The sequence below is a fragment of the Neltuma alba genome, unplaced genomic scaffold (genome assembly GCF_004799145.2).
Source record: "Neltuma alba isolate B1F8T4 unplaced genomic scaffold, ASM479914v2 tig00004866_pilon, whole genome shotgun sequence".
NCBI lineage: Eukaryota > Viridiplantae > Streptophyta > Magnoliopsida > Fabales > Fabaceae > Neltuma > Neltuma alba.
In genome coordinates this window covers 98,087-123,992 of record NW_021633889.1, presented here as the reverse complement: position 1 = coordinate 123,992, position 25,906 = coordinate 98,087, and the positions used below count along the sequence as shown (strand labels likewise).

The 25,906-nt window shown below is 30.8% G+C and overlaps 1 pseudogene; it reads right to left on the bottom strand.

Moving 5' to 3' along the window:
- LOC114746032 (uncharacterized) overlaps positions 1 to 25,906 on the bottom strand; it is a 70,253-nt pseudogene that overhangs the window by 33,182 nt on the left and 11,165 nt on the right.

Sequence of the window (25,906 nt, the reverse complement as noted above, 5' to 3'; positions counted from 1 at the left end):
GGAACTGTGCCATTCTCAACAAGTTTTTCAATTCCTTTCACTACTTGATTTAACTTTTCTATTTTCTTTTGCTCTTTATTCAAACCATTAGTTCCCATGAACAACGCCTCAACACTTTCACTTTCACAAATAATCATATCTTGCCTTCTAGTAGAGCCAACATCTTCCTCTATTCTCGTGATAAACTCCCTATAATCAGAGCTCTCATAAACCTGTTTTTCCTTATGGGATATAGGACGCTTGAGATTTATAAGACCAGCACCAAAAAATTGCAAGTTCTCAGGCTCCTTTTCTTGGCATTCTTGCTGCAACCTATTGATGCTATTATCTTCAAACAGGAGAAGAGAGAGAGAGAATAGCATGAGAAATGCACAGTTAAATTGGAACAAACAGCAAACCCATAAATAAAGCTTAAAACTTAGCTTCTAAAGTAAAGTAATAATAGCTTGAATTATAATAAGAAAATCCATAATATTTCATAGGGCTTTAAAATCTCAAATTAAGCTTCCTCCATCACAAGCAGAGAAGAGAGGGAGAGAAAGAGAAAGAGAAAGAGAAGAAGGAAAGAGAAGGAGGAAAGAGAAGGAGATAGGATGATTAAAAAAAAGAGAAAAAAGTGGGTCATTTTAATCTTTTTTGCTTGATTTTATAATTGCAATTTAAGACCCAGTCCCTCCAAGCAATTAAACTTATTCAAGTGTGTATTTGGCTATTTTGCTAATTCAAGGGTTTTTTTTTGTCATTTTTCTATTTTATTTTGTCTTTGGTTAAAAAAAAAAAAAAGTCATGTCACGCACTTTGAAGGTTGAGGCATGAGCGTAAAAACAATACTGTATGTAGCTGTAAACTCAGACTCAAAGCTAAGGCATTGGACTTGTACTCCAGGGTTAGATCTATTTGACTAAAACGTAGCGGATTTCCACATCTACTTAAATAACGGTCCGGTACCCGCTGGTATACAGGTCATATAAAGCCCAAACGGATGTTTTTGTATCCAAAAAGGTTTGCTTTTTTTCATCTGCTCCCAAAAAATCCAGTATCTTGAATATCTAGCTGCATTGCTTTAGCCCACTTCTTGTCCTTTGCTGCTTCTTTAACTTATAATTTTACATGTATCATTTTAGTCACTTTGGAGCACTAATTAAATTTCTTTTGTTGTTATCGCAATGTATGTGCTTTTAGTAATTTCTCATTGGCTTTTGGGAGCGGCTTCCCTCCGTTGCCTCTTTAGGTCCGTTGTCCTCCTTTGCTCGACATAGTGCCATTTTTACACTCAAAAAGGCATTATTTTAATTATATTGAACGTTCTTTTTTCAAAAAATAATATTTAATATCTTGAACTATTTTTTAGTGGAATGAGGTATCCTAAAATAATTTTTAGTATACTTATCACCTAAAAATATTTTTTCCAAGAGTACTCAATACGCTAAAATAATTTTTGGCACATTTCACATCTTAAAATATTTTTCCAACAGTGTCCAATATCCTAACATAATTGTTACCTTAAAGTACTTTTGGAGCAACACATAATATCTTAAGTTTTGGGTGCTAGTAGCTACTGAGAAAAATAACTTAGAATGTTGGATGTTGTTGGAAAATTATTTTAAGATGTTAAGTGTATCAAAAATTATTTTATAATTCTGGATGCTCTTAAAAAATATTTTAAGATATGAGGTATATCAAAAATTAGTATAAAAAATTATTTTAAAATACTGGATGTTCCTGCTAAAAAAATATTTCATGATGCTGGGTATGTTAAAAATTATTTTAGCATTAAAAAATTACTTTATGTTACTTGATGCTGCTGACTTCAAGATTCTAGATGTTATTTAAGAAAAAAAACTCAATACCCGCCATTTTACTCTAAAAACGACATAGTAAAGAAGGGTAGTGAACCTAAACACAATGGTGGCTCCCAAATTAACTTCTCTACTGGAAAAAGCTAAAAAAAAAAAAAAACTCCATACTTAAAATATATGTTTGGATTAATTGTGAAAGTAAATGGACTTATTTCGGCTTCTACACGGCATAAGTAGAGCTCACATGATGTGAGCAAGGGAGAAGAGAGAATGCTTTATATATGAGTTCTTTTTATTTTTTTAACCCAGCTACTTGAGTTGGTTTTTAACATTAAAAAAAAATATATAGTGAAACCATTTTTAAAAAAATATATTTATACCATTTTTTAAAAAATAAATTTATTATTATTTATTATTTACTATCATATTTATAAAATTTATGGATAACAGAGAAAAAATGTTCTATTAAAAATTTAATTGGGAAGAAGTAATTGAAAAATTCTTATATACCAAGTATAAATATTTTACATATAGAATGTTTGTATTATGATTTAGATTATTCTCACTAATTATATTTTTTATAGAAAGACTTTTTTCTCAATTTTTCCTAAAATTTAAATATATTCAGTTTTAATTATTCTAAAAGATAACTATTTTTATATTTATAATTATTATTTTAATTATTCTATGGCAATTATCACAGTTCATGTCCTTTTTAGTAATTTTACATCTAAATTTACTTATTTTATTAATCATCAAAGTAAATTTTAGCTTCTTAAACTGATTCTTTTTTTTTTTTAACAAAAATTAATCCAAACATAAATCACATTACACTATCTGACTTTTACCTAATCTAATTTTTGCAAAAGTGAGATTAGAAAAAAAGTAACTTCTCCCACTACTAATCTAAAGGAATTAAGGTAGTGGCTCCAAACTGACTTCTCCACTAAAAAAGTAACTTCATACTTAAAATATATGTTTGGATTGGCTGTGAAAGTAAATGGGCTTATGCTCAAAAGATACTTTTTTCTAAAAGCTCCAACTTAGTGCTTTCGGCTTATATATTGCAAGAATTTGGATAAGTGTGACTTAGGAGGTGTTTGAATAAAATCAAATCATAGTTTGGAGAATAACTTCTGAAAAAAAAAGATTATTTTTTAGAATAGATTTTGTGAAAAAGTAATTCTAATAAAGTGAAAGTGTTTGGATAGTTGTTATCAGAAGTACTTTTTATATCTGTAAATTTCTAAAAATGATATAAGTTAACATGATAATTATATAAAAGATAGATTTTATAATATATTTTAATTTGAAGTAATAAATTTGTTGATAATATATTTTTGCCAACATAATAAATAATATATAAGAAAAAGTGATTAATAATAATTAATATGTATATATATATAAAATCTAAGATTAAATATGTTTATAGAAAAATGATTTTTTTTCTGCCAATAGAAAAATATTATTTTTCCTTAAAGATTTTAAATATAAAATCCCATAATATTTTTTCACAACTAATTTTTTTTAACAACATACTACTTTTGATGTTTAATACAATTAATTAATTAATTGTTACTACATGTGTGTGTGTGTTTGTAAAATGTAAGATTAAAAATATTTTTGGAGAAGATGAATGTTTTTGGAGGAGCGAAGGTGGAATGAAAGGAATGAAAAGAAGGAAACTTGTAATTGAATAGGGGTGTTTTTTTGTTATATACACTACAAAAAAACAGACTTTAAGCAACAACTTTCGGCGGCGACAAAAACTAAAAAGTCGTTGCAAAAAGTCGCCGCTGAAAGTTCACCATTGAAACCAAGACTTTCAGCGGCGACAAAAGTGTCGCCGCCGAAAGTGGACCTTACGCGGCGACTTTTTTTGTCGCCACTGAAAGTATAATATAATAATATATATATATAATTTTACAATATTAATAAACAAATTCAATCTGGCTCAGCGGCAAGAAGGTTGGACACGAAAGGAGGCCGTCACGAGTTTGAACCTAGAAGAAGACACATTTAAGGTGAGAATATTTGGACGATGACGTGGCGAGGAGGAGTGATGTGGCAATGACGTGGAGGTGGCTAGTGATGATGTGGCGGTTGGCGGTGATGACGTGGAGGTCGACGGCGATGACGTGGCGGCCGGAGATGATGACGTGGCATTGGTAAAGCCAATTCTTCTTAGGCATTACTTTCAGTGGCGACAAAAAAGTCGCTGCAGAAAACACTTTCGGCGGCGACAAATGTCGCCGCTGAAACCTCTAAAAGTCGCCGCTGAAAGTATCTTTTAGCGGCGACTTTTTTAGTCGCCACTGAAAGTTTTCAGCCATGACTACTACAGCAACGACTTTTCAGCGGCGACTTGTTGCTGCAAAAAACTTTCGGCGGCGATTTTTGTACTTTCAATGTCGCCGCTAAAAGTCAATTTTTTTCTAGTGATAAGGTTGGGGGTCCTTTGACAAGGCATAATCATGATACCAACAACCCCAAATTTGTGCCAAGAAGCAAAACAAATCTGCTTATTTTGAAACCATAGTTTTAGACTCCAAAATCTTGACTTTGGCCTAAACCATGGTTTGCTTATATTGAGATGTGTTTGGCAAATATCTAGCCCAAACTATGATTTGGGTCCAAAAAGCACTTTTTCAGATTTTGCCAAACACTTGTCACATGATGTGAGTGAGGGAGGAGAGAGAATGCATTATGCATGATTGTGAGTTCCTTTGTTTTTTTAACCCAGGTACTTAAATTGGGTTTTAACATTAAAAAAATCATTTTTTAATAATGAAACCATTTTAAAAAATAAATAAATTTATTATTCTTTATTATTTACTATCATATTTATAAAATCTATGGATAACTGAGAAAAATGTTCTATTAAAAATTGAATTAGTAAGAAGTAACTGATAAATTTTTATATACCAAGTATAAATATTATACATATAGAATCCTTGTATTATGATTTAGATTCTTCTCCCTGATTATATTTTTAACTTTTTCTCAATTTTTCCTAAAATTTAAATATATTTAGTTTTAATTATTCTGAAAAATAACTATTTTTATTTTATAATTATGATTTTAATTATTCTTTGGCACTTATCACATTATAAACATATCGTATAAATATGTACTATTCAATATAGTTCATTTTACAAAAACCAATCCAAACATAAATTATATTATAGTATTTGACTTTTACTTAGTCTGACTTTTATAAAAATCAAATTAGAAAAAAATAACTCCTTTCACCTAATACATACACACCCTAAAAAAGGAGGGGAGAGAAGCTGCTGCTTTGACCTTTCCTAAAGCCTTGATTAATCAAAAATAGTATACGTCCTTCTCATCCGGGGAAGTATTGTATTTTTTTTAATAACTTTGTTAGTTAGATATTTATCAGCCCTTATTCTTTCAGCCCAATTTTTGATTAGGTCATTATGCTTTTTATTCATATTTTTTTAGTCCTTATATTCATTTTTTTTAGTCCTTATTCTTTCAACGATCAAGAGACTTTGATCGCTCTGTCAAGAAATTGCTAGCACGGCTGGTCAAAAAAGAAAAGAAAAGAAAAAAGAAATTACCAGAACGAGTAGGAACGGCGTTGCGGGATAGGGATGTGATTGCGAGTTGGAAAAGTGCTTGTATTTCACTGGTGTTTTTCTGCCCCATTATAGTTAGAGCGGGAAAATAGGCCAAGCCCGTCAGGTTGAGCCCATTTAGGTTTGAAAATTGAGAGTTGAGTTTAAAATTTTCCCTTTCAAATGAGAAACAGGTTCTATAGGGCTGACTTTGTAGAGCTGAGGGTTTAAACGGGCCGACCTGTTTAGGCCCTTTTATGACATTTTTATTTTTTTTTAAATTTTCTATGTAATTCTAATAGTATTAATTTTTTACATTGTTAATAATATTTTAAATATTTAGCTATTATTATCATTTTAAAATTAAGTTTCATAGAATGGTTTGATTTATTTAGTTTTAGACAATAACTTGTCTAACTAAATTTTTTAAAAAAATGAGTTAATTTGGACTTTAATAATGATTTGATTTATATTATATGTGTTAATATTTTTTAACTATATATATTTGATAAGAGAGTATTTTTATACTTATATAATTTGTGATTCTATAATTTGAATTAGAAATTTATGAGTTTCAACAACAATGTTTCTCAAACTAAAGTAAAATAATAGTTAGACTACAAAATTTAAAAGTAAAATTCTTATAAAGAAGAAAAACTTGATATTTTTGTTACAAAAGAAAGGCATACTTATTAAAAAGACTAATTGATTATAGTGATGATGAAGTTTTAAAAGATTAATGATAATGTTTGTTTATTATACATTTGCACTATAGATGAAACTTTTGGATATTGTTATTTTGTTAATAAATGTTTTAGATATTTTAGGATGTTGATGGATATTTATATTGATGATATTTTGTATTTGTGACTTAATTTTATTCATATTTATGTTTTTTATTAATAATTTGATTAGTTTATTTTTATTTTTTAATAAAAAATGTGAGAAATATAAAACATATTATTTTTTCTTAAATGGGCAGAAAGCGGGAGGGTTGACCCTAAGCCTATTAACTTAAGGGACGGGCCTAACAAATTGGGATATTTTTGAAATTATGATCCTATAGGACCAGCCTTTTTAAGCCCTCTAGTCCAGTAGGACCGGACTGGCCCATATTCCCACCTCTTTTATAGTGTTGCTGATAGCTTATGAATTTCTGAGTTTACGCACTAGTGTTCATGTACGATTTAAACAAAATAAATAAATAATACTCTGTTCACCACTATTTTAGGTCTCAGAAAACTGAGGTGAGCAAAATAATTATGATGGCAACAACTAATTGTTTTTCATGGGGCACACATTTTTTTCTGTATTTTATACAATTAAACACATTTTCAAATTTATCTATCTAGTCATTAGCCACCTCATCAAGTTATCAACCAACTCACCCAAAATAACTCATATTATGACTTCTATTAATTTTTAATAACAAAAACTATTGACAGATTTATAGTTACGGCAATAATTTTCTTTTGACTCTCCATTTATTAAAATATAATTGCTAAAAATAAAAGAACAATACTTACATCAAGTTCCTTATACAAAAAATTTGGCTTGACATAAATTTATTTAGATAATTTATTGAAAAGTCAGTTTTAAAAGTTTCAAATATGGAAAAAAGCCAAAAGCCAAAAACCCAAAAAGTTGTTTTAATTTTAAAGTAGCTTTTGAACAAAAAGTCAATTATTCTAATCCAAACATGGGCAAAGGACTTGAATGAGCTTTTCGGAGTTGGAAGTTAGTTTTCGGATTAGCTTCTTAAAAGTAATTTTATCTTGTTTGAGGTAAGTAACTGAGATTAAATTTTGTCTCGACTTGAATGAAAATATCTTTTTCAGATGCTTCTTGTAGTTCCCAAGCTCCACCTAATACGATTGGGTTCTAGGGTTTTGTCTTTGCATGTTTAGTCACATGAACCCTGCCCTGACTAACTATGGTTTAAATAGGTTAAGTAATAAGGATGCGTAATACTCTTTTGGTTCTTAATATAGAATTTAATTATTGAGTTGATTTTGGTCCTAAATATAAGACCTATTTTTCATATTTATCAGTTTTTTTCTAAATTATCCCTATAGGTCTCCCGTCTCCCTCAACCATAATCAAGTAAAAGAGAGAGATGGAATATTAAGAAAGATAGTTATGGTGTTTTAAGAAAAATGTGACAACCTTTCTTTCAAAACCATTTTAAATTAAATCCAACAATTTATTTGAATCATTAACCATGATAGAAAAGAAGAAACTTTAAAATTTTAAAATCGCTATCATGGTTAAAAGAAATAAACTTATATTACGAGCAACATCAATCGTTAACTTGGGCCTTGAACTTTCAAAGTCCAGAAATATCATTTAACTATTAGCCCAAACCAAACTTATACTTTCAAACATACGAACTGATAAATCATCTTAATATAAGTCATGGAGTCCATTAGTTAAAAGTCAACACTATCAAAAGAGCGTAATACGTAAAGTCTTAAATATCTTTGGCCTTCTAACGACCCCCATATCAGATAGTAGTAATTAAAAGTATTAGTTTACAGTATTAGAGTATGTGGGCCCTATGTGGCAATATATAACAAGTCAACACATAAAACAAAAGAAGGGAGGTTATACAAACTATAACAGCACACTATGCTTCAGGAGCCTTCCCTGATGGGCCACCACCTGAACTATCACTTGAAGATAGTAAAAACCACGGGATGAGACAAACACCTCAGTAACCAACTTTCCAACTCATCATACATACCAACACGTGTTCGTGAGGTGTCAAGTGGGACAGTTATTAATTCTCAAAAACATAGATATATAATTTCAATCATCCAAACTCTCACTATGGGGGCTAACACACAAGCCACATAAGTCTATCCCTTACTATGGGGATTAATCAGATATATAGGCTTATCTCTTACTTTGGGGGACGAATAAGAAGCCACGAAGGCTTATCCCTCACTATGGGGGAAGAAGGAAGAAGCCAACCAATGTGCACCAATGGCAGCCTTACCACGTGTTAGGATAGCACTCAATCCAAAATTCCAAATAACAATCAATTATTCACAATATAACGAAAAATATCTCAATCTTTTCTCAGTATAATCCATAAGATATAAATCATATATCTTTTCCAAACTTCTCAATCACAATTTCAAAAATCCCACAAAACAATTTTCATAACTCAAAAGATATAATATATCTACTCAAATTCCAAATGACAAATATTATTCAAAAATAGGAAAATACTCACAAACAACATATTAGCACATATAACAAGTGAAAAGTGGTTACCTCTCACCAAAGTAATAGAAGGATTATCACGAGGTCAATATTTTGCTCAACCAATAATTAATCTACACAATTAATATAACCACATATTAATATAAACTAATTAATTAATTAAGCTTATATATTAGTTAAATTCCTAATTTAATTTAATTTTCATTCTAAATTTTCACAACTCTTATAACTCAAAATTAAGTACTTTAGAACTAATTGATAGTTTTCTAACAAGCCAAATTATTTATTTACATCCTCCAACTTATTTACTTTAATAAAAAGAATTTTCCAAAATTTCTAAATATGAAATTAGTATATTTTAAATTCTAAAAATTTCATTTGAAATTTAAACCTCAAAACCGAACCATCAAAAATTCAATAGTGTCTCAAATATTTATATATATATATAAATAATCTAATCCAAATTTTAATGGCATATATATATTTCCATAAATAATAAACTTTAACTACAATAATTATTTTAAAATCTCTAGTCACCCAATACATAAAACTAAACCGATTTCAATAATATGTCAAATAATCCAAATAAATTATTTAACTTAATTTTAATCGGTATAAATATGATATATCTCATAAATAACATATTTTTTTAATTAAAAATTAATTTTTAAATACTAAAATCAACAAATAAACAAATCTAAACCGGTAGAAATGATCTACTATAACATATCTATAATACTGTGGTTAACACTCATCAAAACTAAATAATTGCTCCAAATTCTATACCAAAAATTTTCTCTAAGTAATATAAAATTATTATCATTAGATAGATCTGACTAAGTAGAACAACTTTCATGAAGAGAGTTTTGTTATTAGAAGTAGTTTTACTTACCAAAATAATCTGTAACGATAAAGAAAGAAGGGAGAGAGGGCTATGTTGCGAGCGAACGGAGTAACGCGGAGAGAGAGGGAGAAGAGAGAACAAAGACGGGAGAAGGTAAAAATAAAACACTCGGGGTAAACTAGAGTTAAAGACCCTGGTTAAAACAGAGAAAATAATAGTTTGGGATCCTTTTTTTTTCAATTTTTAAATATTTAAATCCTTGGAGTAGAATTTAAGATGTTACAAAAAACATGCCATATTTCTTATAATTAACTAACTTACCTAACTTTTATAATCTAATCAAATTAGTTAAATATGTTTTATATTAAGAACCGGAGGAGTACTAATTAATACAAGTGGCACAATCTAAGTGGTTATCTAGATATGGACCTAATTAATACCAAGCTGGGCTTGTCGAATCCTGTTAGCTATGTGAGGTTAATACGAATATTGTTATGTCTGATTGTTTCTAAGGTTTGAATCCTTGCTGAAAGATATATTCACATTTAGTGTCCAACAATATTTTGAACAAGATTGTTTTCAATAGAAGGATATTTATACATATAAAAAGAGTATTAAGTTAATTTATGAAGAAATTTTTTGGTCTTATTTATAGGGTAAGAAGAGAAATTTTTCATATATATGAATATACAATTTTATTCTTTATTTAGTATTGTGTTGACCTTATTCTCATAGGATATAATCTAAATATGTTAAATGGGGATAAAGTTGAAAAGTTATTGAATTTTAAATGAGAGTTAGTAAAGTTGAAGATTTTTTATGTTGGAAATAATTTATAAATAAGATTAGAAGAACATTTGACTGTTACCCGACTTGGTATTAATTATATGGTGCAATTATTAAGTTAATTTATGAAGGAATCAAGAAAGTCACACGAGAGCTGCCCCTGAACTTTGTGAACTATATCTAATTAAAAGGAAGCCTAAATAGAGGAATAATATTTCCACCATCAACAGGAAAAAGTTGAACAAATTTGCATGTTATTGTTACTTTGATTGGGCAACTAGTCCCATTATCTTGTGCGTGAATTCACTTCTTCTCTTTATCATTTTGCTAGTCCAAGCTTAATCATAACAGGTACTAGCTCCTGTTTTTAATATAAAAATTAAATAACTAATTTGAAGAGATTAAGAAAATTAGTTAGATTGATTAATTATAACAAATGTTCGTTGACTTTTTAAAAGTATCCTCTTTAATCATGTGCATTAAAACTATATCTTAGTAGAAACCCCTTACAATTAATAGAGATATTTTATAGAAAGCATTACAAATTATAATTATAAATTTGAAAGACAAAACAGATTAAGGTATTATATTTGTAATCAAATTCAATGTCCAACTATGAAGCACCAGAGGTAGTAGTATATACTAATTAAGACTCTCAGTCTTAAACAAGGCGAGACTTTCCCTTGATAAGAACCCCTTACAATCAGTACGGATATTCTATAGAAAGCATTGTAAATTATAAATTTGAGAGACAAAGTGAATTAAAATCTTATCTTTATGACCAAATTCAATATCCAACTCTTAAGGACCGGAGGTAGTGTGTGTGTGTGTGTGTGTTAATTAAGACTCTCAGTTTTAAACAAGGAGGAACTTTCGTTTCAACACTAGTAACAAAATTTTGTAATTCATGCTAAAAATTATTTTTTGATTGCATAACTTTTAGTGTTTGTTTGAAGAGCCGTCCCTTAAAAAACCCTAACTTTGTTGTAATAGAAGTGAAGCGAGAAAAAGAATCATAATTCAACAGTGGCATGAGCCATTAATTTTGTTTCAATGTATAGAGCAATATATTACAAACTTCCAAAACATGTATTGCATGCACCTTACAAAGTATTTGAACATATTAAGAACCATACCCAAAAGGAAGATTGAACAAATTACAATAATAAATTAAAGAGATACTTATGCCTCACTAGTCACTATATGTGGACCTAAATAGTTAAATACTACTTCTGGTCCCAATTATAAAATATCGTTTATAGTCTATAAACAAAATGTTATAAATAAGACTGGGGTAGTATTTTATTGTTTCACGCGACTCAACTCTTAAATCTAGGTATAGAGAATCCTATTATAAGGAAGAAGTGATCAATCTTCTTTTGAGTATTCTATCCCACTCTTTCACAAATCTCTCCATGGCGTCACTAGGTAAACATGAAACTATTATTAGACCTTCTTGTCCTTGAGCATTCTTATAAGGCAGATACATGATTCCTACTTCGTCTACCTTTGGCGAACCACCATACACCGCCTTTCCCCACCCAAAATCAACGTCGCTAAATCCAGCTCGTCTCACGTCTGACACATTGCAAAACCCTTCGATCTTGAAACGACGTCCCTTAGTTGCCATGAAATCTGCCAAAGAGTGCATATACTCCTCACTCACTTCACCTTTCATTTTCTTCACCAACTCTAAAGCATATCCCAACGAATTCCTTCGTAGTTTCCCGGCGGTGGTCACGGCCATCGGAAAGGCGATGACGTTTCCGTAGTAACCGTCCGGCAAAGGAGGGTTGAACTTGGCTCGAGCATTCACCGCACATACCATTCGAACTTTATCGTCATCATCAAATTGCAGAGCAATTGTACGACATCGCCATAAGAATGCAGTGATGATTTCAAAACTAGAAGAAGAATAACGAAGATGAGGAGGGATTTGATCGCGAATCGAAGCAACTTCATTAGGTCCCAAGAAGAAACAACGTTGAACCAAGTTTTCTAAGGGAACAATGGTTTGTTTGATATCAGAGGCTGCTTCTTCATATTCAAATTCACCATGATTGCAAGTTACCCGTGGTGGGTCTCTTGCGTTTAGAAGCTCCCTGTGCCAGACTGGTAGAGTTAAGGGCTTAGGCGCACCGCGAGCGATTTCTCCTAACGCGCTCATAAATTGAACGAATCCAGTAGCATCACTCATGGTGTGATTCACACGCAAAGCGCAAATAAAACCACTACATTTCAGGCGCGTTACCTATAGATTTGGAGAGCATGTAAAATATTTATTAATTTCTGAATTATTTGGGACAAAATACTACCTCTGATCTTTAATATAAGACTCAATTGATTAATTTTGAGAGATTAAGAAAACTAATTGAGTTAGTTATTTATTATAAGTAAGTTTTGTCTTTTCTAAAATACCCTTGCTAATCATATATATTAGTTAGAATTACCATTTGATGAAGCATCTATCATGTGACTACTTTGTAAAAATTGGATTGAGGTCTTATATCTAGAGTCAAATTAAAAATCAAACAAGCTCTTATAATAAAAAACAGAAGCAGCATATTGTAAATTTGAAAACACAAGTGAATAGAATATTTATGTATATACCATGTATAATCAAACAAAACAAACTTATAATACACAATTTTGATAAATTGCTTTTCTTTTTTTTCATTTAACATGATGCCTTTTCAAACTTAATGGGGGAAAAAAAGAGAAAGAAATATAAAATCCAGCTCAGTCACTTGTCCCAAACTCTCACCAAACTGACCATACTGGTTCAACAGCTTATTATATAAATACCGTGATTCTTCTTGTTCATAATTTCAACCTAATTAAAATAGAGGTATTTCTCGGAATCAATGGCAGGAATCTTGCATTATTTTGTCAAGCCCACTTTTGCCCCCCCAATTTTTCCTATTTAAATCTTATATAAATACTTCGCAGCAACTTGTAATAATATACTTACAATAACTTAGTAGAGCCATAGGAATATCGTCATCATCTAAATTCTTTCATCCCACTTAAAGCGTATTATATAATCAAAGAATTTTAGTTAATTAATCAGATCCAATCGATAATTTGGCTCTATATAATCGAGCTTTTTGGGGTTTAAATTTAAAATAATAGTTTTAAAAGTATAAGGCAAGCTCTTCCCCAATAATAATAATTAGTGTCCTGAGCTCTCCGTTTTATTTGGATCACGGATTTTCTTTTGTCCCGCCGCCCCCCAATTTTAGTCAACGGCTAAAAGGAATCAAAATAATTTTGTGTTCACTTTTTTTTTTAAATAAAAAATTTTAAATCTACATCATTTAGGTTAGGTTTTGAATGACTCAGATTTTATTACAGCGAGGAGCGCATGGTGTGAATTGTAGGAGAATCCGCCCAAGAAGCTTTTTTGTTTGAAAAAAAAATTATCAGCGAACTTCTGATCTGAAAAGATTTTACACAGACCCAAGTCGATGGAAAGTAAAATACATGCAATATCAAAACATAGAAGGCTCTACTATCTGCGTAATATCCACACGCGCAAACTCTAATCTCTATTATTGAAGAGGAAGAAGAGAAGATACCTGAATAAGGAGAAGTGGAGTGTTGAGAATATCTGAAGTTCCTGGGACATTGTAAAGAAGCTCTTCAAAGCACGGAAAAGGAGGATGAAGATCACCAAATTCCTCTAGAGTGACATCAGCATCGGCCTCGATGAAAAGGACGCCGTCGCCATTACAGTCCACCATAAGCTTGCCGTTAGGCCCTTCCCGGAGCCTGCCGGCGAAAGGATAGTAGAACACCAGAGTGTCGGCTAAAGCTTTTCTGATAACCTCAACGGGATCTTTTCCTCTCATCGAAGGATTGCCACGATACAACTGGATCACCGGCATTTGGAAACGAAGAAGCATACCTTGGTCGTCGATGTCCGACAAAAACTTCACCTCACGCGGGCGTCGCCTTCGCCGGACCGACCAGCTCTGGATGACACCGACGCACTGTGAATGAAAGATCTGGCGCCGTCATTATATATGGAATATATGAATTAAAGCCCAGGAGATGATTTATTTGGTTCGTTGCTAAAGAGCGTGCAGGCGTTCATTTATAACGACGAGAGAGAGTATAGCACTATAGCAGCTTCATGTGAATAAATTTTTTAAATTATTAAATGAATTTTTTTTTTAAAAAATTAAATTGTCTAATTTTATAGTTGATTGCGTGGTTCAACTGGTCATTATAGTAAGATAGCTATTAATTTATTTATTTATTAAAAAAAATTAAATTGTCTAATTTTATAGTTGATTGCGTGGTTCAACTGGCCATTATAGTAAGATAGCTATTAATTTATTTATTTATTAGATCTAGGTTAGTTTTTTTATGGGGGGTTACTCACCCAAAATTTCGCCGTGTCACCTTACCATCAAAACATTAATTTATCATTCACTTATTATAGTAATAAAAGTTGCAATTTAGATACTTGAACTTATATAATTCCTGTCAAAGACGCGGCCCCAAATAGGAATTATGAAATATTAATTAAAAGACAAAAATGCCCTTTCAATCCTTTGCCCACATGCCCTAACTTCATCTTTCTTTACTTTCCAAGTCACCTCCTTTCTTCACTACTCTCCAACTCGTCTCCCTCTTCTTGATGATGAACCATAAAATCTATTGAAGAAATTGAGGCTAACACCATTGGAAATCTCCTTCCTAGTGAAGATTATCTATTTTCTGGTGTTGTTGATGACTTGAATTTCAATACTCTTACGAAAACTGGTGATGGCCTGGACAATTTTGATCTGTTTAGTAGTGGTGAAGGTATGGAGGTGGAAGGCGATGAACATCTAACTATAGGAAAAGGGGCCAATGGTCCAAGTAAAGATCCTAGTTGCTTGGGAGGTTTGAAAGGGAAACTTCCTTTTGGTGAACATTACTCTAGAACACTTTTTGTTAGAAACATTAACGGCAATGTTGAAGATTCTGAGCTAAAGACTCTCTGAAGTGCTTCTTTATTGTTTTATGCTGATAGATGCTATGTTAGAATTCATTTTAGACTTTGAATCATATAAAAAGTCGATGTAATTTCTTGTTTGTTGTGACAGCAATATGGTGATGTTCCAACCACCTACAGTGCTTGCAAGCATCGTGGATTTGTTATGATTTCCTATTATGATATAAGAGCTGCACAACATGCAATGAAAGCTCTTCAAAACTGGTCGTTGAGGTCTTGGAAACTTGATATACATTATTTAATATCAAAGGATATACATTATTTAATACCAAAGGTACGATTGTTAGTCACATTGGCTGCAGGAATAATGCCCATTCCATATTTGAGATCGTTAGTACTCCTCCGGTTCTTAATATAGGACTTAATTTTTGAGTTGATTTTTATTCTAAATATAAGAAATATTTCTCATATTTATCAATTTTTTCTAAATTACTCGTATGAATACTCCCTCAATCATAATCAAGTAAAAGAGAAAGGGAGATTATTAAAAAAGATGATTATGGTATTTTAGAAAAAACATGTCATATTTTTTATAATTAACTAACTTACCTAATTTCTTTAATCTAACCAAATTAGTTAAATAAGTTTTATATTAAAAACCGGAGGAGTATTATCTTTATGTTAATCTCTTAGCAGTCCTATCATGATGTTGCTAGGAAGGATGCATGTTTTTATAAAATGTCTTCTAGATTTATTTGCTTAGTGGAATAGGTATATAATTATAGATCTAGTTTCTTTCACTAAAACTAAAATGATATATCATTATGATGTGAATAGGCCTTTCACTTTATCACCCAATTTAAGGGAAAAGAAATATTTATCAAGTGTTCTATATTATTCTTAAATTGACATATTAGATTGATGGGTTTTATCCATGTTTTGTTTTATTGTCTCTTCATATTGAATTGTTATTTCAACCATGGAAGCTGTTATTTTCAACCATAGAGTCATTATTTGCAAAATTGAATTTGTTCTTTTCAACAGTTAACTTATTATTTACAAAAATGAACTTATTATTTCTAACTGAAGAGTTGTTATTTTAAATATCTATATTATAATTTTCAATATTGTACTTACCTTGTTATTTTTATAACTCAACTTGTTATTTGGAAAAGTTAACTTGTTATTTTTTAAACTTGTTTGTTATTTCCATAACTTAACTTGTTATTTGGAAATGCTAACTTGTTATTTTGGATAGTTAACTTGTTATTTCCGTAACTTAACCTATTATTTAGAAATTCTAACATGTTATTTTTTAAACTAGTTGTTTTGAATAATTAACTTGTTATTTCCATAACTTAATTTGTTATTTAAAAAAGTTAACTTGTTATTTTAAATAGTTAACTTGTTATTTCTATAACTTAAACTTGTTACTTGGCAAAGTTAACTTGTTATTTTCTAAACTTGTTATTTTGACAAGTTAACTTGTTATTTTCATAACTTGACTTATTATTTTCAATAGTGAACTTATTGTACTTCATTTGTTATTTACAATAATAAACTTGTTATTTCCATATTCAGTCTTGTTATTTAAGATAGTTGTTATTTACAGAGTTATAATTTGTTATACTTAACTTATTATTTACAACAGTGCTTATTATTATACTTAAACTTTATCATAAATTACATCATTTATTATTTATCAATTTTACCACTTATTTTTAAAAAATTTACAGAATTGTAAGACCAATAGGGATTTAAGGTTGTTTTATAAATTTTATGATAAATCTAACTTTTTATAAATCAGAATTTTTATGGTTGTTTTTTGGTCAAAAACTCAAGAATATTTAAGTGTATTTATTAAGAATTAAATGTAATTTAACCAAATGTGTCAAGTTTAGTGCTTAAATTCTTTTTTTAATAACCTTTGAAATACTACTACATCTTATCCTTGATAATATGTTAATATAAGAACTAAATGATTAATTTGTAAATATTAAAAAAATTAGTTAAATTAATTATTTGTAATAAATAAGTGTTATTTTTCTAAAATACCTTTGTTCATCATGTGTATTAAAATATAAGTCTTTTAACGTATGTAATCATGTGGACTACTTTGAAAAAAAATATGAAAAGCAAAAGGATTTAAGAGGGTGTTTGGAAGCATCCAAAAGTACTTCTTAGAAGTATTTTTTCGAAATAATCTTTTCTGCATATTTATTTCGTATACTGTAAAAATATTTTTAAAATTATGGTTTAGTTTATACCTAAACACTCTAAATCTCCAACTAGTTCTTATTTTTGGGACTGAAGGTAATATTTATCTTATGTTTGAAAGTTGACAAAATATTTATTAATATCACACGGAGTGAGCAAGTGAATTGCACTATATTTTTAATATTTCGGTTGAAAAAAAGAAGAACTTATTTTTTATTACTGTAGCATAATGTTGTTTCAACAATCAAATAACATTTTTAAACCAACAGAACGAGTAAAACCAGTCATATTAAAATAATAAAATTTAATTAAAAATAATAAAATAAGCTAATATTAATAATCATTAATAACAAAATATGATGAAGTATAACAATAGTTTAATTGTAACAATAACAAAATATAACAGCATTAAGAATTTTGATTTTTATGATTTATTAATAACTAAAATTAATAATCATTCATATCAAAATGACCCTTAAAATTTATTCAAATCCATTATAATTGAGATATTAGGAGCTGAATTAAAAAAATGAAATTAATAACAATACAATCATTCAAACTGATTTATTATAGATTCACATCGATTTTATCAGTTTTCATCCACTCACCCTGGTTTGACCGAGTCGATACTAATTCCTCCTTGACCGGTTCAATACCAAAACAAAATCGGACTACCGGCCAAATCAACAATTTTTTGATATTGAACCGCTCAGTTTAGTTGGATTTTTTTCCCTTTGATTTTATATCAAGGCATGTTTAAAGTGCTTAGTCCATCGCAGGATTGCAAAATATGTTCACGACAACATATTTGAGACATGACGCCTGGTCTGTTTATAATGAGGCTTTTTTTTCACTTCAGCATTTTCGAAATCTATCTATAATTTTGCCCCGCGAAAAAATCTATCTATAATAATTGAATAATTTATTTTTATTTTTAATGTTAATATTCCCTCCATCCTGAAATACAGTAGGTAACTCAGAATTTCCTCATTTTTTTTAGAAAAATACTCCTCTTTGATTATTTGTTCCTCACTCTTTTTCTTATATAGAAAAGTTTTGATAAAGTGAGTCCCAAAAGCTCACTAGGATCATGGTATTCCTCCAACCTCGAAGAATGTTTACAAAAATATTTATAGCTCATTTACTAATAAAATTCTCATATCTGCAGTTACTGCAAATAATGTTTTCAACGTCCTAATAAAGATTTTTGTTCCTCTCTCATGTTTTCAAAACATATACTTATTTACTCGGGGTAAATTTGTTTAAAAAAAAAAAAAAATTGGACACGCAAATTCTTGAAGGCGAAGCGAGGGAGCGGCTGTTTACTAAAGGTGAGTTACTATAAATCAGGCTGGTTATTAAACAGATCAAAGTAATAATTTAAAGGTCGGTGATGTAATCACAATTGAATTATGGTCAAACAATTATATAGAAAACACTTTATATATATAACCATAAAAAAGAGGAATATTTAAATTAAAAAAAAATCAGACTTATCCAAAACTTTTGACAAGACTGATCAAAAGATTAGTTCCCTGATTGTTTTATGACTTTTTAGGGTGAACCCTATGTTTAAGTTTAGGTGCAGTCTTTTTTTTTTTTTTTTTTGCCAACAATTTTGAATGCAATGAATAAGTGATGTTACCTTTGATCGTAGTTAAGATTTTAAATATAAAGTAGAATTCATTTTATCTCTTAAATTTATGATGTGTTTTTAAAAATATTCTTATTGATGATAAAGTATTTCTACTCAAATATGATTCTCATATACTACCTCCAGTCATTAATATAAGATCTTATTTAATTTTTATTTTAATCCTGAATATAAGATCTCAACCTATTTTGTCTCTCATATTTATATAGTTTTTTAAGATAGTCTTTTTAACAATAGTAATTCTACTCCAACACACTTAATTAGCAAGGATATTTTAAGAAAAACAATACATATTTATTATAAATAACTAATTTGATTTTTTTTAATCTCTCCAAATTAGTTAATTAGTTTTTATAATTAAGATAGGAAGTAGTATATGATTAAATAATAGTAATTTATTACTAATTTTCTTAATACTTTTAATTTGGGTGAGGAATTCATCATTAATCACTTCAGAGCACGAGAAGGCAGAAACAAGTGCGCAGGTGAGAGGGACAGTGGCGTAGGGGCATTAAATGAGGGAGTGGTGTGATGAATGTGAGGATGTGAAATGAGACTGTGAATTAAATGCGTGGCGGGGGAAGGAAGGGAGTTTGGCGCATTTAATTCCCACATTAACTCTCCCAACCCCCGTTATGCAGCCTTCAACCAACTCACCACATTTATATTTATTACTCTCTTCTCAGTGCTCCTTCCTTAATCCACCAATCCCCCCCCCCCCTCTTTTTCCCCAGGCCACATCCATTCTGCATTTGTGAAAGGAAAAATACCTGCACCCTCTCCGTTTATAAATTTCAAATTTAAAAATAAATATAATTCATTTTATAACTGGGAAAAAAGACAGAAAAATACAACTTTAACTCTATAATCCCCAAAACGTCCGTCCACTTCCACAAATCCCATTTTGGTACCATGAGATCAAATTAGGATTATTATGTGAAAGGAAAAGACCAAATTGCCCTTTATTTTTATTATTATTTTTAAAATATCACAGCCCATACTGGCCGGCCGGTCACCGGAGCTCCGGCAGCGGTGGTCAAAGGAGCTCCAGTGACTAACCGACAATTGGTCACCGGAGCTCCGTCGGTCGGAAATTTTTTTTGAAAATTTTTACAACTTCAATATAACGGTTAACAACTTTTGTAATGCTATTAACAACTTCAGTATAACAATTAACAACAACTTTTCTGGGAAATTCAACAAACTCCGGCGACTGGAAACAAATTTTTTGAAAATTTTTACAACTTTAATATAACCGTTAACAACTTTTGTAACGCTATTAACAATTTCAATATAGCAATTAACAACAGCTTTTCTGGGAAATTCAACAAACTCCGATGACCGGAAACAATTTTTTTGAAAATTTTTACAACTTCAATATAACCATTAACAACTTTTGTAACGCTATTAATAACTTCAGTATAGCAATTAACAACAGTTTTTCTGGGAATTTCAACAAACTCCGGCAATCGGAAACAATTTTTTTGAAAATTTTTACAACTTCAATATAACCATTAACAACTTTTGTAATACTATTAACAACTTTAATATATCAGTTAACAACAGATTTTTTAGAAAATTCAACAATTGGTCGCCAGAGCTCCGGTGGAGGAAAACAAATTTTTTTGAAAATTTTTACAACTTCAGTATAACGATTAACAACTTTTGTAACTCTATTAACAACTTCAGTATAGCAATTAACAATAGGTTTTCTAGAAAATGCAACAAACTCCGGTGACCGGAAACAATTTTTTTGAAAATATTTACAACTCCAATATAATCGTTAACAACTTTTATAACGCTATTAACAACTTTATTATATCACTTAACAACAGATTTTTTGAAAAATTCAACAATTGGTCGTTGGAGCTCCGGCAAAGGAAAGAAATTTTTTTGAAAATTTTTACAACTTCAGTATAACGGTTAACAACTTTTGTAACCCTATTAACAATTTCAGTATAGCGGTTAACAACAGGTTTTTTAGTTTGTTAAAGGCATTACTGAAGTTATAAAAATGTCACTTTTTGAATTTTTCAAAAAACTTGTTGTTAACAGGTATATCAAAGCTGTTAACCATTATATTGGAGTTGTAAAAATTTTTAAAAAAACGTAATTGTTAACGTTATACTGAAGTTGAAAATTTTTACCACTTCAGTATAACGGTTAATAACTTTTATATAGTAATTAACAACAAGTTTTCTGGAAAATTCAACAAGCTCTGGTGACTGGAAATATTTTTTTTGAAAATTTTTACAACTTCAGTATAACGATTAACAACTTTTGTAACTCTATTAACAATTTCAGTATAGCAGTTAACAACTTTTGTAACTCTATTTTTGAAAAATCTGTTGTTAACTGATAAACTAAAGTTGTTAATAGCGTTACAAAAGTTGTTAACTGTTATATTGAAGTTGTAAAAAATTTTTAAAAAATTGTTTCCGGTCCCCGGAGTTTGTTGAATTTCTCAGAAAACCTGTTGTTAATTGTTATATTGAAGTTGTTAATAGCGTTACAAAAGTTGTTAACGGTTATATTAAAGTTGTAAAAATTTTCAAAAAAAATTGTTTCCGGTCGTTGGAGTTTGTTGAATTTCCTAGAAAACCTGTTGTTAATTGCTATATTGAAGTTGTTAATAGCGTTACAAAAGTTGTTAACGGTTATATTGAAGTTGTAAAAATTTTCAAAAAAATTATTTCCGGTCGCCGGAGTTTGTTAGAGGGCTCAGATAGTCTAATTCCCATTCCTTCCAGTGCAAACATGATTTTGTTATAATTTTGTCTCATCTCTAAATGCTCTTGTCTAATTTGTTGATTCTCTTGTGTAAGCTCTGTTATCCTTGTGCGCAATTTAGTTTCAACATTGGTATTGATACTTGTGTTGTTGATGGAAGGAGAAGATCTCTATGTACAAATATCATCATTTGCCTCAGACCCAAATCCATAGATGCGGCCCTTCTTGTTCTTACCACCTATAACATCTAACCATATGTTAAATTCTTCCTAATTAGATTGTACACTCGGAGAGCCTCTTTTGGAACTTAGTTCTGCCTTTCTCCTTATGACCTCATCCTATAAAACAAAAGATAACAAGAGTATATGAGATAAGTGCATGTTTTGCCCCAACAACAACTAGATCAAGTTAAATCCAAAAATAAAATTGTGCTAGGAATTAAAAAAGATACCATAATTCATTAGTTTCCAGCATATGATGACTTATTTACCAATTCTATCAAATTAAACAATATGCAAATGTAATCCAAGTTCAACAACAAAGCAAAGTAGATTAGAGAATAGCATGTGTATAACTTATATAACATCTAACAAGTCAGAAGCAATAAATTTTTGCCTAACACTAATGTGCCCTTAGAAACATAATCCAATTGATTGTTTATGTTTAACATTCAATAAGACTCACTACAACTAGTCAGGCCTTTGGCTGTCAACACAAGTTCAATGATCCAATATGTCAAATATTAGAAACATATACTCACACGAGCTAATTCCGCTTGCTAGTTTGCAAATATTCTAGTTTTGTCATTTAAATGTGTCCTCTTGAACAATTCAAACATAAAAGGGTCTCTTCCTAACTCCAAAGCTGCAATTATTTACCAAGATGTATTATACATGCATTAAATAGATAATAATTTAATTTGAAGATAAATTCTTACTAGTCTCTATTAGTGGCAGCTTCATCCAAGAGGAGGGGTGAATTGGGTGAGTTATAAAAAATTTAACATCATGAAACAGTGAAGAAAACAAAACAAAAGAGATTGAGTTAGAAAAATTTCACCGTAGAACGAAGACACAGGATTTATATTGGTTCGGTCTCAACCACTTGACTTACGTACAGTCCTCAGAACACTTCTGATATTTTCACTATATTTCCAAGATTCAATGGGCTCTTGGTGTCTTAGTACAGTAATTGATTTTCTCAATCACTCCCCCTTATCACCTGTAAGGTTACAATCCCCTCAAGAGTCCACACTCTTGAGTTACTCTCAGAAAATGAGTAAAGAAAGGTGCATCAAACTCTCTTGCAGAGTAAATTAATATTAAATACTGAAGCTCAAAGAAAAATAGAGTGTTGAATGTAGCAGTAAATATTTCAACAGATGGTAGCTCGTGTATTCAATTCTTCATTCAATGCTCTTCGCGTCTTTTATAATTGGAGAAGTTTAATTTACTGTTAGACTGAAGAGCTTCTAGCCGTTGGAAGATCGATTGTGTGTGTTTGGCAGTTATAATAGTAGTTCACCATTAATGCTTTTGATATAGTAGGTTAAGGGCTACCAAATAACCGTTGAGCTTGCTGCGTAATATGTAACAGCGTTTGAACCAAGTAAGTCCTCTTTTTGCAGAACAATTATGAAGATAATAGAATAAGTGATGATCATTGATATTGGTATAATAATTTAGGGAAGCATAGAATCAATAATCACATCCTTCAAATATAATCTGAACTTACTTGATCGATGTTTTGATCAATAACTGGTTGATCGATCAAGTTATTGATTAATTATAAGGAAAAAGCTTGAGTCACACATATATATTTATCGACAAGCTTATGGATCAATAGATGATCGAATAAGTGATCAATAAATGATGAGAAATGAATATAGTGACTTCTGAAAAAATTATGCACGAATAAACTTTAAAGTTATCTTTGCCTTCGAATCCTTTGAAAGGAGAGTTAAGTCTATCAAGAAGGCTGAGAAAAGCTTGAAGATAAAGAGATAGAAATTTTTGAAAAACATTGTGTATTGTTGTTATTAAATGATCTGGTTCATTGATCAAATAGATGATTGAAAACTATTTGATAGATCATGTTATCGACAAAGCTAAGTATAAGATAAATGTATTTCTAAAGTGTGTTGATCGATTACTTTATCGATAAATGGTTCATAGAAGAACTGACCAATAAAAATTTTAAGAGAGATTTTCACAGTAAAGTCTCAGAATATATGAGATTGAGTAAATGATCGATTAACTATTAATTGATTAAGTGATTGATAAGTTGTTGGCTTCAATCCTTCTATAAAGGATTCAGATCAGATTTTGGTTTTAGCAGCTGGTATTCCTAGATGAGGGGCTTGGACTGATCAAATCAGAGACTTCTTGGAAGTTAGTAGCAATCTCACTTACTATTTGGTAGTTGTTCCACCAAATTGTTTAATGATATATTACTTCTGCTTCCAATCTTCCATTTGGGATATTGGATGTTACTAATTGAGCACATGAGCATACTTCTTTTCATATCCATGAGTTGGACCCTTGAAGAAGACACATTTTAAGTTGATATTATTCAGGCAATGACGATGACATGGTATGTGGGTAGTGAGGTGGCAACGGCATGGTGGCTAGTGGGCAGGGACATGGCTTGGCAAATAGCTAGTTTAATGAATTAAATAGACCAAACTGGTTTAGTGGGAAGAAAAGTTGAGACTTATGGATGTTTTGGTTTACAGAAGGAGGGACTCAGCAACTTGCCATTATCTCATAACAAGAACTTAACTGATGTTCATACATAGAGTACTGGAGGACTAGTGACATTTCAAGATGCAATTATGTTCATTCCTGTTCTTAATCTCTACTATGTCATTTGAAGGAAAGGAAAGCATTAAGGGTATGCCTCAACATTAGTAAAAAAGAAAAAAAAAATGGAGGGCTATGATTGAAGAATCCTGGTTGGCCAAAAAAAGAAGATGAGAAGCCTATATTTGTTGTAATTAATATGGGTAAACAAGAGAAAGAATCATCATCTAATAGTGGCATGAGCCCTTATTTTTCTTACTAATGAATTTTTTTTCCAAGTTGACGATTGAGGAAATTACAATACTAAAATGAAGAGAACACACAAGCCTCACCTCTTAAAACTGGGTCTTATATTCACATGTATTATAGAAAACCCACTTATAAGGAAGAACTGATCAATCTTGTTCTGAGCATTCTATCTAACTCCTTCACAAATCTCTCCATGGCTTCACCAGGTAAACATGAAGGTATTACTACACCTTCATGTCCTTGAGCATTCTTATATGGCATGTGGTAGCTTACCACTTCATCAGTTGCCCTTGCCGGTCCGCCATACACTGCCTTTCCTCACCCAAAATCAACATCACTGAACCCAGCTTGTGTCACATCTGACACCAAATACGACCCTACGTCTTTTATTGAAGGAGGTCGTCCCTTAATTGCCATGAAATCTGCCACAAAGTGCATGTACTCCTCACTCACTTCACCTTTCAATTTCTTCACCAACTCTAAAGCATATCCCAATGGGTTCCTTCGTAGTTTCCCGGCGGTGGTCACGGCCATCGGAAAGCGGACGACATTGCCATAATAACCGTCCGGCAAAGGAGGGTCGAATTTGGCACGAGCATCCACAGCACATAATATACGAACTTTATCATCATCATTATAAGGTTGAAGAGCCATTATACGACACTTCCATAAGAATGCAGTGATGATTTCAAAATTGGAAGAAGAACCACGTAGATGATAAGGGATTTGAGCACGACTTGAAGCAACTTCATTAGGTCCATAGAAGAAGGAACGATGGACCATGTTGTTTGAGGGGATGATGCATTCTTTGATACCAGTGGCTTCCTCGTAGTCATGAAGCATGCACATTATACGCGGTGGGTCTCTTGCGTTTAGAAGCTCCCTATACCAAATTGGTGGAGTCAAAGGCTGACGCGCACCGCGAGCGATTTCTCGTAACGCGGTCTTAAATTGAACCAGACCAATAGCATCACTCATTGTGTGATTCAAGCGTAGTGCGAAAATAAAACCTTTGCATTTCAAGCGTGTTACCCATAGATTGAGAGTTGTCAATGCTTATTTTTTAAAAAAA